Source organism: Balaenoptera musculus, chromosome 19, assembly GCF_009873245.2.
Source record: "Balaenoptera musculus isolate JJ_BM4_2016_0621 chromosome 19, mBalMus1.pri.v3, whole genome shotgun sequence".
Classification (NCBI taxonomy): Eukaryota; Metazoa; Chordata; class Mammalia; order Artiodactyla; family Balaenopteridae; genus Balaenoptera; species Balaenoptera musculus.
In genome coordinates this window covers 46,264,620-46,280,029 of record NC_045803.1, presented here as the reverse complement: position 1 = coordinate 46,280,029, position 15,410 = coordinate 46,264,620, and the positions used below count along the sequence as shown (strand labels likewise).

At 40.8% G+C, this 15,410-nt stretch overlaps 1 long non-coding RNA gene and 1 pseudogene across 1 annotated transcript in view; both read right to left on the bottom strand.

Annotated features, from left to right (window-relative positions):
* Positions 1-4,684: 4,684 nt before the first annotated feature.
* Positions 4,685-15,410, bottom strand: part of LOC118885927 — a 30,208-nt gene continuing 19,482 nt past the window's right edge. The window contains exon 2 of the long non-coding RNA XR_005017585.1: positions 4,685-5,821. This is a non-coding gene — a long non-coding RNA (uncharacterized LOC118885927). The remainder of the gene's footprint in view (positions 5,822-15,410) is intronic.
* LOC118885977 lies at positions 7,639-7,749 on the bottom strand (annotated as a pseudogene).

Sequence of the window (15,410 nt, the reverse complement as noted above, 5' to 3'; positions counted from 1 at the left end):
CCATGACAGTTCCAAGGCTAACCCTAAAAGGCCAAAAAGTGGGCGGTGGCCCAACTCCTGGAAATCCCCACCCCCTTCTCCAAGATAGTTGAAATAATACTCCCAGTCATTAGCCTATGAAATTACCCAGCCCATAAAAACTAACCACCCCATATTTCAGGGCGTCTCGCCTGCTGAGATGGCCCATACTCTCTCTGTGGAGTGTGTATTTCTCTCAATAAATCTACTTCGCCTCTCGCTGAATTCCTTCCACGCAGAGACATAAAGCACCTAAACTTCAGTAGGTCCTGAGACAAGGTGTGTGATTTTTATTAAAAGACAGTGGGTCAAGTCCCAAACTCAGTTGTGTGGCTTCAAGGTCACAGAGTTAAAGGTGCAAAAAAGATCAATTGTTGGAAACCAAAATTTCCAGCAATAAAATTTCCTGCAACCTTAATAAATTTTTAAAAACAGTACCATTTATAACAGCATAAAAAACATGAAATACTTAATGCTTAACAAAATATGTACAAGATATGCATGCTGAAACTATAAAATAATGACAAAAGAGATGAATGTATACCTAATAAATTGAGATACTGTGTTCATTGATTGAAAAACTCAATATTATTAAGATGTCAGTTATCCCCCAAATTGCTCTATATATTCAAAGCAAGCCAATCAAAATCCCAGCAAGACCTTTGTAGAAATCAATAAGCTGATTCAATTGCATGTCAATCATTTAACAGAGCTGAAAAAAAGCAGTGGAGAAAGGAGGGATTTTTCAATAAATTATGCTGGAACATTTGGATATCCCAATAGAAAAATAAGATTCTTACTTCACACCATCACTAAAATAAATTCCAGGTGGACAAAAAATCTAATTGCAACAGATCTACATCTTTGATGAGAAAGTATGGGCAGTATGATTTCTACAGATGTGTTAATTCTGTCTGCCCACACATCTGATGCCTGAACCCTGTAATGGATACCTCAACATGGGGCTGCTCAAGCTACAGTCCAGCATCCCCGGCAGATGGACGTGGTGCCTTCAGAGGCATCTCGCATGGCCTCCCTGTACATGTTTGTACCCACTTGCCACCAACCTTGCCATAATGCCCAGTGGCACTGATTACCTCTTCATGTCCTGTGTTGTCTCCTATGACTGCCCCTCCTGCCCTTCTGCAAGCCAAGGAAAAAGGCCTCAGGAGAAATCAAACCTGCTAACACCTTGATTTTGAACTTCCAGCCCCCAGAATTGTGAGAAAATAAATTTCCGTTGTTTAAGCCTCACAGTCTGTGGTATTTGTTATGGCAGTACATGCAAACTACTTTAGACATATAAAGTTAAGACATGTTGGCAGTGTCAGAGGCTGCTAGTTGCCTGTACAAACATCTATTTGTCCCTCTTATTTAGTAACAGAAAAATGCATCAGGGGTTGGCACCTTGTCTCTCACCCAAGGACATTTCTTGCCATCCTTGTAAGTCTGTGGGTCTCCCAGGACTAAGTTCTGCACAGTGAAGTGGAAGTGTTCTCAGTACTTACAGGATATTTCCTTGAAAGGAAGTTGACATGCTCTTCTTCTTTTCCTCCATCCTGCATCCTGGAATGGCTGGAGCTCTAGCTGTTGCTTTAGACTATGAGGATATTGCCCCATCTGATGGATGGCAGTGCGGTGAACTGGAAGGAGGCAGGATTCCCGCTGCCAGTGTGCAGCTGCCTATCTCCAGATCTCTTTTATTTTTTACATATATTTTAAATTAATTAATTAATTAATTAATTAATTAATTAATTTTTGGCTGCCTTGGGTCTTTCATTGCTGAGCGCCGGCTTTCTCTAGTTGAGGCGAGGGGGGCTTACTCTTCATTGCGGTGCCCGGGCTTCTATTGCGGTGGCTTCTCTTGTTGCGGAGCACAGGCTGTAGGCGCGTGGGCTTCAGTAGTTGTGGCACGTGGGCTCAGTAGGTGTGGTGCATGGGCTTAGTTGCCGCGGCGTGTGGGATCTTCCCAGAGCAGGGCTCGAACCCGTGTCCCCTGGCATTGGCAGGCAGATTTTCCAACCACTGCGCCACCAGGGAAGTCCCCAGATCTCTTTTAAAAAAAGGAAAAAATCAACTCCAGTCTTATTTTAAGCTCTATTATTTTGGATTTTCAATTATGTGCGCTTGAACCAACCCAAGCCTGATCCAAAGACAGTAAGTCAGTTAGAGGGGGACTCCAGCAGTGGTACCTAGGTCACATATCATGGATAATCTGCTAGATACTCAAGTTCAGGAAGATGGAGCTACTCCGGTACGTTAGAGATAAAAAACACATGGGGTCCAGCTCAGGCACTTACTATGAAGGTACTACTTTCAAATAGTTGTAGCAACAAAAATGCCAGTGCCACGCAGCCACTAAGCCTTACTGGGGAATCTAGGAACCAGGTCCTCTGCCTCCTAGAGCTGTATTTTCAACTTCTGCACATGCTACCTCCCTGACAACAGCAGTTTTGAGACTGTCAAACACACAATGAGCCACTCTGTACTAGATATGCCTCACTGTTTTATCTCAACCCATTCACCGCCCCTCTTTTCTCCAAAGCCAATATACAGCCTCCCTTTGCCTTGACCTGATCCCCAGTGTCTTCCATTCACAAAGAGCATACCAAAGTCACCTCAAATGTGTCTCTTTTCTGTCACTGAATTACATTTGTTACAGATCTTGCATCCAGCCTTAGGGCATCACTCTGTGACAGTTAGAGCATGGGCTCTGAAGCCAGACTGCCTGGGTTTGAATCTCTGCTCTTCCATTTACTAGCTGTATCTTTGGGCAACCTACTTAACCTCTCTGTTCCTCACTTCCTAATTGAAACAAGATAACAGTACTTCAAAGGCTTGTTGGGAGTTAGTAAGTTACCGCATTGTGAGCACCTAGCAGAGATAAGTGCCACAAAATGTACTGGTTATTAGGCATTTATTAAAGAACAGCTATGGCAAATTAAAGACTAGTATTCTGTTGGGGAAGCAACAACAGGAACTAACCAACCTCAACTCAAGTGACTTCAACCATTTCTTCATCTGAATCACTTTGGTTTCGGCAGAATCAGAATTATAAGTCCACTACTAAAAATGATTCCCTTCCCCGGGCAGGGTAGTTAGATTGCTGTCAAGTACAGAGGAAGTGGTGAAGTCATTTTCTCAGGCCCAGATTTCAGAAACAGGTTAAATCTGGAATTGAAAACTGCCATGACAGTAGATGACAGTACAACGGTGGAATGGAATAGTAACAAGGCACAGGTTGACAGGCATCCAAGAAGAGAACTTCCTCCTTATTTTTTACAAAAACATATCCTCAGTATCTCTTTAGACCAGTGGAAACAATTTTGATTGTTATGAATGAGGGTAGGGGAGAACATCACAAATAGTATCTAGTGGTAGAGGCCAGTGGGTAGGCTAAACATCTAACAACTCACAGGACAGTGTCCAGCAAAAAATTATCAGGTCCTAAATGTCAATAGTGCTGCATTTGTAAATCCTGCTTCAGACTGAGAACCAAAGCCATTCCTTGGGTGTAAAAGCCCCCTAACCAGATCAAAGGGCAGGGCAAACATGCTATGCCGGGCATTATAATGATAATATCAAGCTTCTGCATGCAAATATGAGTAATAAAAATCTTCCTATAGGTTTTATAGACAAACAAACTTAGGAATGACAAGGGGCATATTTGAAAATATTTTTTAAAATAAGAAACATAACTTGGGTACAATGCTAAGCTAATGATTTATAAAAGTCAGTAGGAAATTATAAATTACCAACATTGATTCAAGAAGAAATAGACAATGTAATGGACAATGCCAGGAAAGGAATTATTAAAGTAGTGAAAGTTCTACTCTGCTCTACACTACCCCCAACAAAAGCAACTGGTCCAGGCAGCTTTATAGGTGAACTTTTTTCAAATTTCCAAAGAACAGATAATTGCTAGGCTTTGAAACTGTTCCAAAGCACAGAGAAAGAATAATCTCCTAACTATTTTTAGCAACGTGGTATAATTCAGGTCCCAAATCTTGACAAAGATGAAAAAATACAGGCCAATCACACTTATGAATATAGATGCTAATATCCTAAACATATAATATAATCCAGCAACATTTAAAGAAATTAACAACACTATACCCAACTAAGATTATGAGAACATAAGTATGACTCAATATTAGGAAAAACATTAATATAATAACTATATAAATAGGTCAAAAAGAAATATCTTTAACAATCTAAAATAAGATAAAATTCAGCATCCACTTCTATTAGAAACTGAGTAGGAAATAAATACTTAAAAAAAATATTTTCTAATTAATACATTCATCTACCCTACAGAATATTCGATAGAGATTTTGTTTTATAATAACTTGAAATTTTCATTAATGTGCTTAAATTGCTGTAACTTCAAACCATTTAGGATGCCTGAATGTTGACCTGGCTTAATCGAGGGTTAAAGGCTTTCCCACATTCACAACACTTGAGTGGTTGCCTCTGTATGAACCATCAGAATCATAGCTACATCTTTTCCAATACATCACTCACATGAAAGATTTCTTCATAGTGTGGATTCAATGAAGCTAAATCAAGTTTAGGTTAACTCTGAAGGTTTTGAAACATATGAGACATTGAAATGGCTCAATATCAGTAAGGATTCTGTTACAAGTGAAAGAAATCCCAACTTAAAACTATTTAAGCAAAGAATTTAATTTTTTGATTTACATCACTGAAAAATCCAGAGGCAAGTTTAGTTCTCTCCATCTCTGTTTGCAGGGCTGGCTTTCTTCTCAGCCTTCACGTGGGTCAAGGCTAACATCCATGTCCAGCAGAAAAGAATGTCACTTCGTGGTAGGTTTTGCACAGTCAAAGAGTCCATTCTGATTGGATGAATTTGGGTCGCCTGAACCCACCATTGTGGTGGGTGGAAGGAACAGTACAGATGGGCCAGACTAGGCTACATGTTCCACCTTTGCAGTAGGGAATAGAGCCTCACCCAAACCACATGAACTGTTGTGGTTGGGGCAGAGTGGTATTTTCCCAAAAAGTAGGGCAGTAAATTACCATGAAAATGGGGTAAAAAAATGCTGGGAGGCCAAAAGAACCAAGGTCCAGGACAGGCTTCTTTCTAGGGTGGGCATACCCAAGATGATGTAGCTGGGAGGAAGTCCTAATGTTTTCCCACACTTGCTACACCCATATGGTTTTTCTCCACTGTGGATTCTCTGATGCCGACTTAATGTTGACTTAACAGAAAAAGCTTTTGCCGCACTCATTACATTCATAGGGTTTCTCTCCCGTCTGGATTCTGTGATGTATAACAAGGTTCAGAACTACTGGGGAAGCCATTTCCACACCTCTTGCAGAGATTGGGTCTGTCCCCACTGTGGACTCTCTGATGCCTGATCAGACTTTCACTGTTATTAAAGGCTCTTCCACACCCCTCACACTGATAGGGTTTCTCTCCAGTGTGGATTCTCTGATGCTGAATTAATGAAGAATTGCCATGAAGGATTTCCCACACTCCTCATGTGGATAGAGTTTCTCTCCAGTGTGGACTCTCTGGTGTCGAATTATAGTAAGAAAAAAAGATGAAGTATCTCCCACACTCCTCACATCCGAAGGGTTTCCTTGCATAGTGGATTCTCTCATCCTTTCTTTTAATGTTTTTCACTGTGGGGATTTCCTGGTGCTTCTCCAGTTCACATGTTTCTGGAAAGTCAGGTTCTTGAGAAACTCTTCGGCAGTCTACATGATATCATCACCTCTCTTTCTTCAGAAATTCCCTGTGTTGATGTGGGCTTGTTGTCAATGTTGGTCTCAGCATCTGACATAGGAAATGAAAAACACGTCACATGAGAATTGTGACATGTGACACATGAGAATTGTATCAGAAACAACAGAGCACTGAAATTATAAGGTCTTTAGAGATTCCAACCCCCATGTGGCCTGCCAGAAATATGAAGCTATTAAAATGGAAGTGCCAAATGTGACAGAGGCAGAAAATAGTAGCTGTGTTACAAGAATTAGATTTTGAAGCCAGGTCATTACATAAGCTTTCCAGACCTACATAGGATACATATCCCTAATAATTTGTGACTTCATAGTACTCAAATGCCTGAAATGCTCAAGGTGGAAGAGGCATTCCCTGATGGCTTACAAGAGTTGAGTGAATGCCCTAAAATGGTTAAAAACTATCGAGTGAGTCTATGTGCTGTTGTCAGACTCAAAAGTGTATGCTGGATACTTGGAAAGGAAAGAGCATAGCTTGCTTCAAGACCCAGGAGACTTCCCAGTGCCCCTTTTCACATTGAAGAAAATGAAAACCTAAGGTGAGAAACAAATAGTAACAGATTGTCCGATGGCATTCGTATTTCCAAAAACTGGATGATATTTTAACTAAGTTAGTTTAAATTTAATCAATATTTTAATTTGTATTTTAAATTATTTATTAATTTATTTTATTTAATAATTTATTTTGGCTGCGTCGGGTCTTAGTTGCAGCCCGCAGGGCTTCGTTGAGGCATGTGGGATCTTTCCTAGTGGCGCACGGGTTCTTCATTGCAGTGTGCGGGTTTTCTCTTTAGTTGTGGCGTACAGGCTCCACAGCGCGTGGGCTCTGTAGTTTCTGGCACGCAGGCTCTCTAGCTGAGGCGTGCGAGCTCAGTAGTTGCAGCGAGTGGGCCTCAGTTACCCCGCGGCATGTGGGATCCTTAGTTCCCTGACCAGGGATCGAACCCGTGGTCCCCTGCATTGTAGGGTGGATTTCTTTACCACTGCACCACCAGGGAAGTCACAAAATTTAACCAGTATTTCTAAATTTTTGAGTTGTTTAAAAAAATAAATTTTATATTGAAGTGTTGATCTTTATCAATTTGTACACTTTTGTTATTTGTATTCTAAAATATTAGCTTTTTATATCTTTTGCAATAAAACTATGTGCTGAACACTCTGCTTTATTTTCCTTTTCTTTACAAATTAGCTGGCCTTGATCTTAAACCACTAGAACATAAGCTCCATGACAGCAGGGGACTTTGTTTTCTTTCCTGCTATCTTGGATGTCTTGAACATACCTGGCACATAGTAGACACTAAATAAGTATGATAAATAATGATTGAATAATTGTTTGTTACTCTGTATAAATAGGCATACAACTCATGCACTGCAATAATTAAAATTATTCTGGCTCAAAAATAAGTGTACAATTCCAGACCTGACCTCTCCCCAAGATTACAGAGATGCTGCATTCTCAACAGTCTGCTATACCCAGGGAGGTGGGTTGTCCCAAAGAAACTCAAACTTTGTGGCATTAAGTCTAGTGTCATCTACCATAAAAACTGTTTTTATATCAGGACTCCCCTACGTTACCCAACTCACTGACACTTTTACTAAGCTCTGTCAGTGGGTACCAGGACATTTTTCACAATCCTTTTCATCCCTACATCACCCTGTCCCCAAACTTGTGTAGGCCTCCAAAGTTATTAATTGCAATATAATGCCAAGGGAACAGGGGTGTATGCCTTCATTTTCTTCTCAGTCCAATCAAATTACATACTATTTTGAGTTAGTATTCTAAAACAGAGCCCATTACGGAACTCTGTCACTATGGCAAAGGCACCGTGGTGGGGTCACTGCTCATGCTCCACACTCTCATTTGACTGCTCTCTCATTTCTGAATACGTGTTGTCAGGCCCGAGGGCCTCTTCCATCCTGGTCAAGGGGATAGTGCTAACCTTCTCTCCTTTCATACAACACGACTGCTCTCTATTCTCTGTTCCCATGCAGTAAGTTCCCTAGGACAGAACTCTTCAGGTTGGCAATAAACTCTGTGTTCTAGACTTTCCACATGTACCAAACAACATTTATGCACGGATGGCTAAGTAAGGGGCTAAGGATATGCTCTGTAGTAGAAGAGGGATGTCCAAAGAAATATAATGTGAGCCATAAATGCAAGCTACATATGTAATTTAAATTTTCTGGTATCCACATTAAAAAAGTAAAAAGAAAACGGCAAAATTAATTTTAATAATACATTTCATGTAATATATTTAATATATTTAAATAATATATTTTATTTAACCCAATATATCCAAAATTTTATTTCAACATGAAATCAACATAAAGATTATTAATGAGGTCATTTACATTTTTTTACTTTTTACTTTTTTTTTTTTTTTTGGCCGTGCGGCATGGCATGTAGGATCTTAGTTCCCTGACCAGGGATGGAACCCACGCCCCCTGCAGTGGAAGCGCGGAGTCTTACCACTGAACTGCAAGGTAAGTCCCCTCAATTACATTTTTTTATACTCGGTCTTCAAACTCTGGTACTTACAGCATCTCTCCAATCTGAATCAGCCCCACTTCAAGTGCTTAAGAGTTTAAGAGCTTTAATAAGCACATTGTAGCTAGTGACTACCATGAAACAGAACAAAAGTAGAGAAAAGAAAATCTGTTAGGTTTTCAGTCCTAAGCCCTATGCTTTTGAATGCTAACTAAGAAAGTCAGACGGATGAAGCTTGAAGGAGAGACCCAGAAATATCCATTCTTTTTTTTTTTTTTTTTTTTTTTTGCTGACAAAGCAAAAGACTTTATCGGGAAGGGGGCGCCCGGGCAGAGAGCAGCTAGTAAGGGAACCAGGAGAATGCTCTGCCACGTGGCTCACAGCCTCAGGGTTTATCAGAAATATCCATTCTTACAACAGAAGCTAACACAGTATTGATGAAGCAATTATACTCCAATAAAGATCTATTTTAAAAAATATATCCTTTTTAAAAAAATGAATTTATTTATTTATTTAATTTTTGGCTGCGTTGGGTCTTCGTTGCTGTGCGTGGGCTTTCTCTAGTTGTGGCGAGTGGGGGCTACTCTTCATTGCAGTGCACCAGCTTCTCATTGCAGTGGCTTCTCTTGTTGTGGAGCATGGGCTCTAGGCACGCGGGCTTCAATAGTTGTGGCCCGCGGGCTCTAGAGTGCAGGCCTCAGTAGTTGTGGCGCACGGGCTTAGTTGCTCCGCAGCAAGTGGAATCTTCCTGGACCAGGGCTCGAACCCGTGTCCCCTGCGTTGGCAGGCAGATTCTTAACCACTGCGCCACGAGGGAAATCCGTCTGAAGTGTAATTATTTCTAAGAACTTGCTTGTTTGGTCAGCAGCATTCCATAGCAGGGAGATCACCTTGCAGAGCCCACCGTTACAGAAGTAGGAAATATGTCATAGATCACTGCACAGTCAAGAATGAATGTGCAGGGACTTCCCTGGTGTGCAGTGGTTAAGAATCCACCTGCCATTCAGGGGACACGGGTTCGAGCCCTGGTCTGGGAAGATCCCACATGCCGCGGAGCAACTAAGCCCGTGAGCCACAACTACTGAAGGCCACATGCCTAGAGCCTGTGCTCTGCAACAAGAGAAGCCACTGCAATGAGAAGCCCGTGCACCGCAATGAAGAGTCGCTCCTGCTCGCCGCAACTAGAGAAAGCCCGCGCGCAGCAAACGAAGACCCAAAGCAGCCTAAAAAAAAGAAAAAGAAAAAAAAGAGTCATGTACCACAGTGTTCATTGCAGCTCTATTTACAATAGCCAGGACATGGAAGCAACCTAAGTGTCCATCCACAGATGAATGGATAAAGAAGATGTGGCACATATATACAATGGAATGTTACTCAGCCATAAAAAGAAACGAAATTGAGTTATTTGTAGTGAGGTGGATGGACCTAGAGTCTGTCATACAGAGTGAAGTAAGTCAGAAAGAGAAAAACAAACACCGTATGCTAACACATATATATGGAATCTAAAAAAAGAAAAAAAAATGGTCAGAAGAACCTAGGGGCAAGATGGGAATAAAGATGCAGACCTACTAGAGAATGGACTTGAGGATACAGGGAGGGGGAAGGGTAAGCTGGGACAGAGTGAGAGAGTGGCATGGACATATATACACTACCAAACGTAAAATAGATAGCTAGTGGAAGCAGCCGCATAGCACAGGGAGATCAGCTCGGTGCTTTGTGACACCTAGAGTGGTGGGATAGGAAGGGTGGGAGGGAGGGAGATGCAAGAGGGAAGAGATATGGGGACATATGTATATGTATAACTGATTCACTTTGTTATAAAGCAGAGAAACTAACACACCATTGTAAAGCAATTATACTCCAATAAAGATGTTAAAAAAAAATAGATCATCTACAAGGGCCTACTGTATAGCACAGGGAACTCTACTCAGTACTCTGTAATAATCTATATGGGAAAAGAATCTGAAAAAGAATGGATACATGTATATGTATAACTGAATCACTTTGCTCTACACCTGAAGCTAACACAACACTGTAGATCAACTCTACTCCAATATAAAATAAAAATTAAATTAAAAATTTTAAAAAAAAGTAAGCTGCAGAAGAAAACATCAAGTATACTATTTATATACATTCAAAACATGTAAAATAATGTTATGATGTTTATGGAAATAACCATATATAACAAGTTTAAAAGCATCTATGAGCATGAATAACACCAAATTCATATGGTAACCACCTCTGGAACCACAGAGAGATAAATGCAATTCAAAAGATGTATACAGGGGACTTCAGTTCCATCTGTAATGCTTTAGTTCTAAAAAACACATGGAACAGCCATGACAAAATGGTCAGATACGATAAAGCTGAGGGGAGGTACATGGGTGTTGGTTATTCTCTTAATTTTTCTACACCTGAAGTATTTTAAAGAACTTTAAAAAAATCTCAATAGTTCCACTAGTAGAATAAAACCAGGAGAAATATCTTTTAAAAAATTGAGAAAAGAGCGGGACTTCCCTGGCAGTCCAGTGGTTAAAAACTTCACCTTCCAATTCAGGGGGTGCAGGTTCAATCCCTGGTCAGGGAGCTAAAATCCCACATGCCTTGAGGCCAAAAAACATAAAACAGAAGCAATATTGTAACAAATTCAATAAAGATTTTAAAAATGGTCCACATTAAAAAAATCTTTAACAGAAATTGATAAAAGAGCAAAGAAAGCAAAAGGGACAAAATAGGACACAAGTAATCATTAAAAACTAAAAGCATTCAAGATGACAGATGTCAGACCAAAATTTATCACAATAAATGTAAGTTGGTTAAAATATTCTTAAATGCATCAATACAGGAAATGTATGAAACATACTCTGCCTAGATGATTGGGCTACTTTCCATAAATGCAAGGGTAAATAAGCCTGTGAATAAGGAGATTGCCTTTACCTAGACATCCCTCACAAACCAGAGAGCTTCTGTTTCTAATTACCTGGAGAGCCCTTGTTCTTTTCACTGAGGACAAGACCCCATATACTCATGAAGTACACTATCCTAAACAGAAATTTCTAAATTACTAATGCAACAAATTAAAATATTAGTGAGGTCTCACTAATCATTTTCCTATATTCCATATACAATATGTGTTTTCCTGATATTTCTTGCCAAAGCCCAGGAATCATTAAAGACTTTGGGGAACAATAACTTCTGTGTTACATGTGGTGTACCAAACCGCTGGGTTTGGACGCTCCAAAACGACACGTCCACAGCCTTGGTTAAAGCCTCCGCTTTCAGTGACAGAACCCAGGGGGCTGTTCTGTCTCTCAGGGCCAGGAGGTTTCCTCATTCTAAAACTCTGCACGGCCTCCTCGCCTCTTTCCCTCTCATGCAGGGCAGTGCCATCTGCACACACTTCCCTTGAGCTCCCCATCCCCAGGCTGCTCTCTTTCCAGCTCAGGCTGCAGTAGTGGAGCTTGCAGCTGTGTGGCCTCCGACAGAGGGGTCGGGGTTGGGGAAGCTAGCGCAGGTCCGAGGCAGAGACCCAGAGGTGGGAACCGCTGCACGGGGAGGCCCTCCACCAGGAGCTTTGAGGCCGGCACCCTCCCTGGTGTCTCCCTTCGAGCTTGGACGGCCTCAAGCACTACTCGGCTCAAGGGATGCGGAATGAATCACACGCATGAGAAAATCAAGGTTCAGGGAGTTTTAATAAGGCCACAGTAATCATATACTGGGATCAGAAGAGGGGAGAAGAAATGAACAATTTCAAACACTTGAAGGCTTCCCTCGGTCCTGAATATTAAATAGAACACCTGAATGTCAGCTACATTTTTCACAGCACAATGGTGACATCTAGTGTTACCTGGGTAAATCTCAGCCTTGCAATTGACCTGAAATTCAGAGAGAGAGTCTTGGTGCCTCCTTTCGCCTCAGGATTCTCACCTTGGCTTCCTGCAGGGCCAAGAAATTTGTTTTTGTTTTTTTCCAATTTCTAACTTGCCTTTTAATTTTCTTACCAATTGCTCTTTTATTTTTCACACTGTTGAAGTAAAATTGATATACAATAGACTGGACATTTAAATTTTTTTAATTGAAATATATTTGACATAACATTGTGTAAACTTAAGGTGTACAACATGCTAATTTGATACATTTATATATTGTCATATGATTGCCATTGTAGTGATGATTTGCTCCTCTTCCACATTACATAATTATCCTTTCTTTTTAGTGGCTGGAACAATTAAGTTCTAGTCTCTTAGCAAGTTTGATGAATATTGTTGTCTATATTCACTACACTGGGACAGTCACTCTGGGACTTATTTACTACTTGTTGCAAATTTGTAGCCTTAAACATCTGTCCTATCCTCCCACCCAAATTGGACATTTTTAGGGTGTACAATGTGGTGAATTTTGACCAGCAGAGAACGAAATAGACAAAAATCCCTGCCCTCATAGGCTTGCATTCTTTTTTTAAATTTATTTATTTATTTATTTATTTTTAACTTTGGCTGCGTTGGGTCTAAGTTGTGGCACAGGGGATCTTTCGTCGCGGCACGTGGGCTTCTCTCTAGTTGTGGTGTGCGGGTTTTCTCTCTCTAGTTGTGGCGTGCAGGCTCCAGAGCACGTGAGCTCTGTAGTTACAGCATGTGGGCTCTCTAGTTGTAGCATGCAGACTCAGTTGCCCCTCGGCATGTGGGATCTTAGTTCCCCAACCAGGGATTGAACCCACGTACTCTGCATTGGAAGGCGGATTCTTAACCACTGGACCAGTAGGGAAGTCCTGGCTTGCATTCTTTTTTTTTCCAGCTTGCATTTTTTTTTTAAACATCTTTATTGGAGTATAATTGCTCCACAATGGCCGGCTTGCATTCTTAATGGCCAGAATTATGCCACATGGCTACTCCCAACAGCAAAGGAATTTGGAAGGCAAGTTTTTAGCTTTTTGGCTTCCACAATAGAAAGAAAATGGAAAGGGTGTTGTGTGAACCAACTACAGCTCCTGCCACACGTGGGACTGAGAGCATGCTAGAATGTGTAAATGCTTATGCGCACCAGTTAGGTTTAAAGCATGTTTCAAAAGTACTGACATACCTACTTCTTCAGCCAGCCCCATTCATTATTATTATTACTACTGTTAGTATTAACTTAGATGTCTTCTTATTTGATAACATGTAAACCAGATCCCCTAGCACAAGACCCTGGCCCGCAAGGGACCTCCATTCAATGGTAGATATTATCTTGGCACCAATAAGGTTACCCCCGATGGTCCTCGAGTGTTGTTTAGACCTTTCATTACCTCAGGTCCCTTTCACTAGCTCACTGTAAGATTCCTTGTTAAGTTACATGCTCAGCTGGCTTTGCTAACCTCTCATGATGTTCACAGCCTCTTTGTTTTCGAAAGTCCCCTTAACAGAAAGAAACAGATGCTTACTAGATACGATGAATGGAACTGCTCATTCTGGCTCAGAAGATACTCATTTTTACTGAATCAATATTAAATCACAGTTATAAAAACCCACTCCAAAACTCCTGGACTTTCCCACCAGGATACGCTTCCCAAGTAAATTCCATCAGATCACAGCTCTTAAACTGGAATGCACATTGGAATCACCTGGGAAGATTTTTTTAAACTATGATGCCTGGGTCTTGCCCCAAAGCAGTGATTTTCAATTGGGTGATTTGCTCCTTCCACCAGGAAACACTTAGCAATGTCTTTTGGTTGTTACAACTGGGAGAGGGTGCGACTGGTATCTAGTGGGTAGAGCCCAGGGATGGTGCTAAACATCCCACAATGCAGAGAAAGAGAAGGCCTCCACGGTAAAGAATGTCTGGTCCCAAATGTCAATATGGCCAATGCTGAGAAACCTCATTAAAGATTTGACTCTCTAGATATGTGTTCACCCTGCGCGTGGGAGTTTTTTTATCAATTAAAAAATTTTTATTTTATATTGGAGCATAGTTGATTAACAATGTTGTGTTAGTTTCAGGTGTACAGCAAAGTGATTCAGTTTACATAACCATGTATATTCTTTTTCAAAGTCTTCCCATTGGCATGGGAGTTAAAACCTTCCCAGGTGATTCCATTATGCAGCTAAGTTTGAGGGGAAAAAAGCTAGAAACCTGTTGCTAGAGAACATTTGCATAAGTGGCTAAATTGCTTTCAACCCTGTGCCATTGAGTTTCAACTGGAAAATTTCCACATCTTCTCAATGGATCATGAGTTGGGTTGGAGGTTGAGGTGGTTGGAAGGAGGAAGAGTTGGTTGCTTTTGTAAGGAGGGAACCTAAGTTTCCCACAACATGCTAGAAATGGACATCTCCACAAATATAAGTTTTGCTGCTTATTATTCACCTACTTATGAGTTGGCCTCGCTGGTGTAGATCAGAAGGATCATTAACTACAAAACAGTCACATCCTGGGAAATTGGCCATTAGGAGTCACACATGGGGGAAGCAAGCTAGCTAATCATTGCCACTGCTCTGGGAGGTGACAGCTTCTTTGGGGGGAACTCCAGGAAGGGCCACTGCAGTTGCACAACTTCAGGGCACTGTTCACATAGAACACAACACGAATGGTGCTTCCTGGCTCCATAGCCCCCAAAGTAAATTTTTACATTCACAGATTGCCTAGACTTTTAAGCTAAACCGTTTTAAATATTTTGCCAAATGAAAATAGCTCTATATATTCTTTTTTTTTTTTTAGATTTTTTTTTGGATGTGGACCATTTTAACATCTTTATTGAATTTGTTACAATATTGTTTCTGTTCTATGTTTTGATTTTTTGGGCCGGGAAGTACGTGGGATCTTAGCTCCTGACCAGGGATCAAACCCGCACCCCTGCATTGAAGGCAAAGTCCTTAACCCACTGGACCACCAGGAAAGTCCCTATTCTGGTATTTACACTGTCTCAGATAATGCTAAGGATAATATATTTTATATTATATATATGATATTTGCATGTGTATGTGTGTATATATATAATATAAACAATTTTTAAACAAAAATGGCATCATATTATACATACCAACTGCAACTTGCTTTTTTTTTTTTTTTTTTGGCCATGCCATGCGGCTTGCGGGATCTTAGTTCCCCAACCAGGGATTGAACCCGGGCTACGGCAGTGAAAGCGCAGAGTCCTCACCACTGG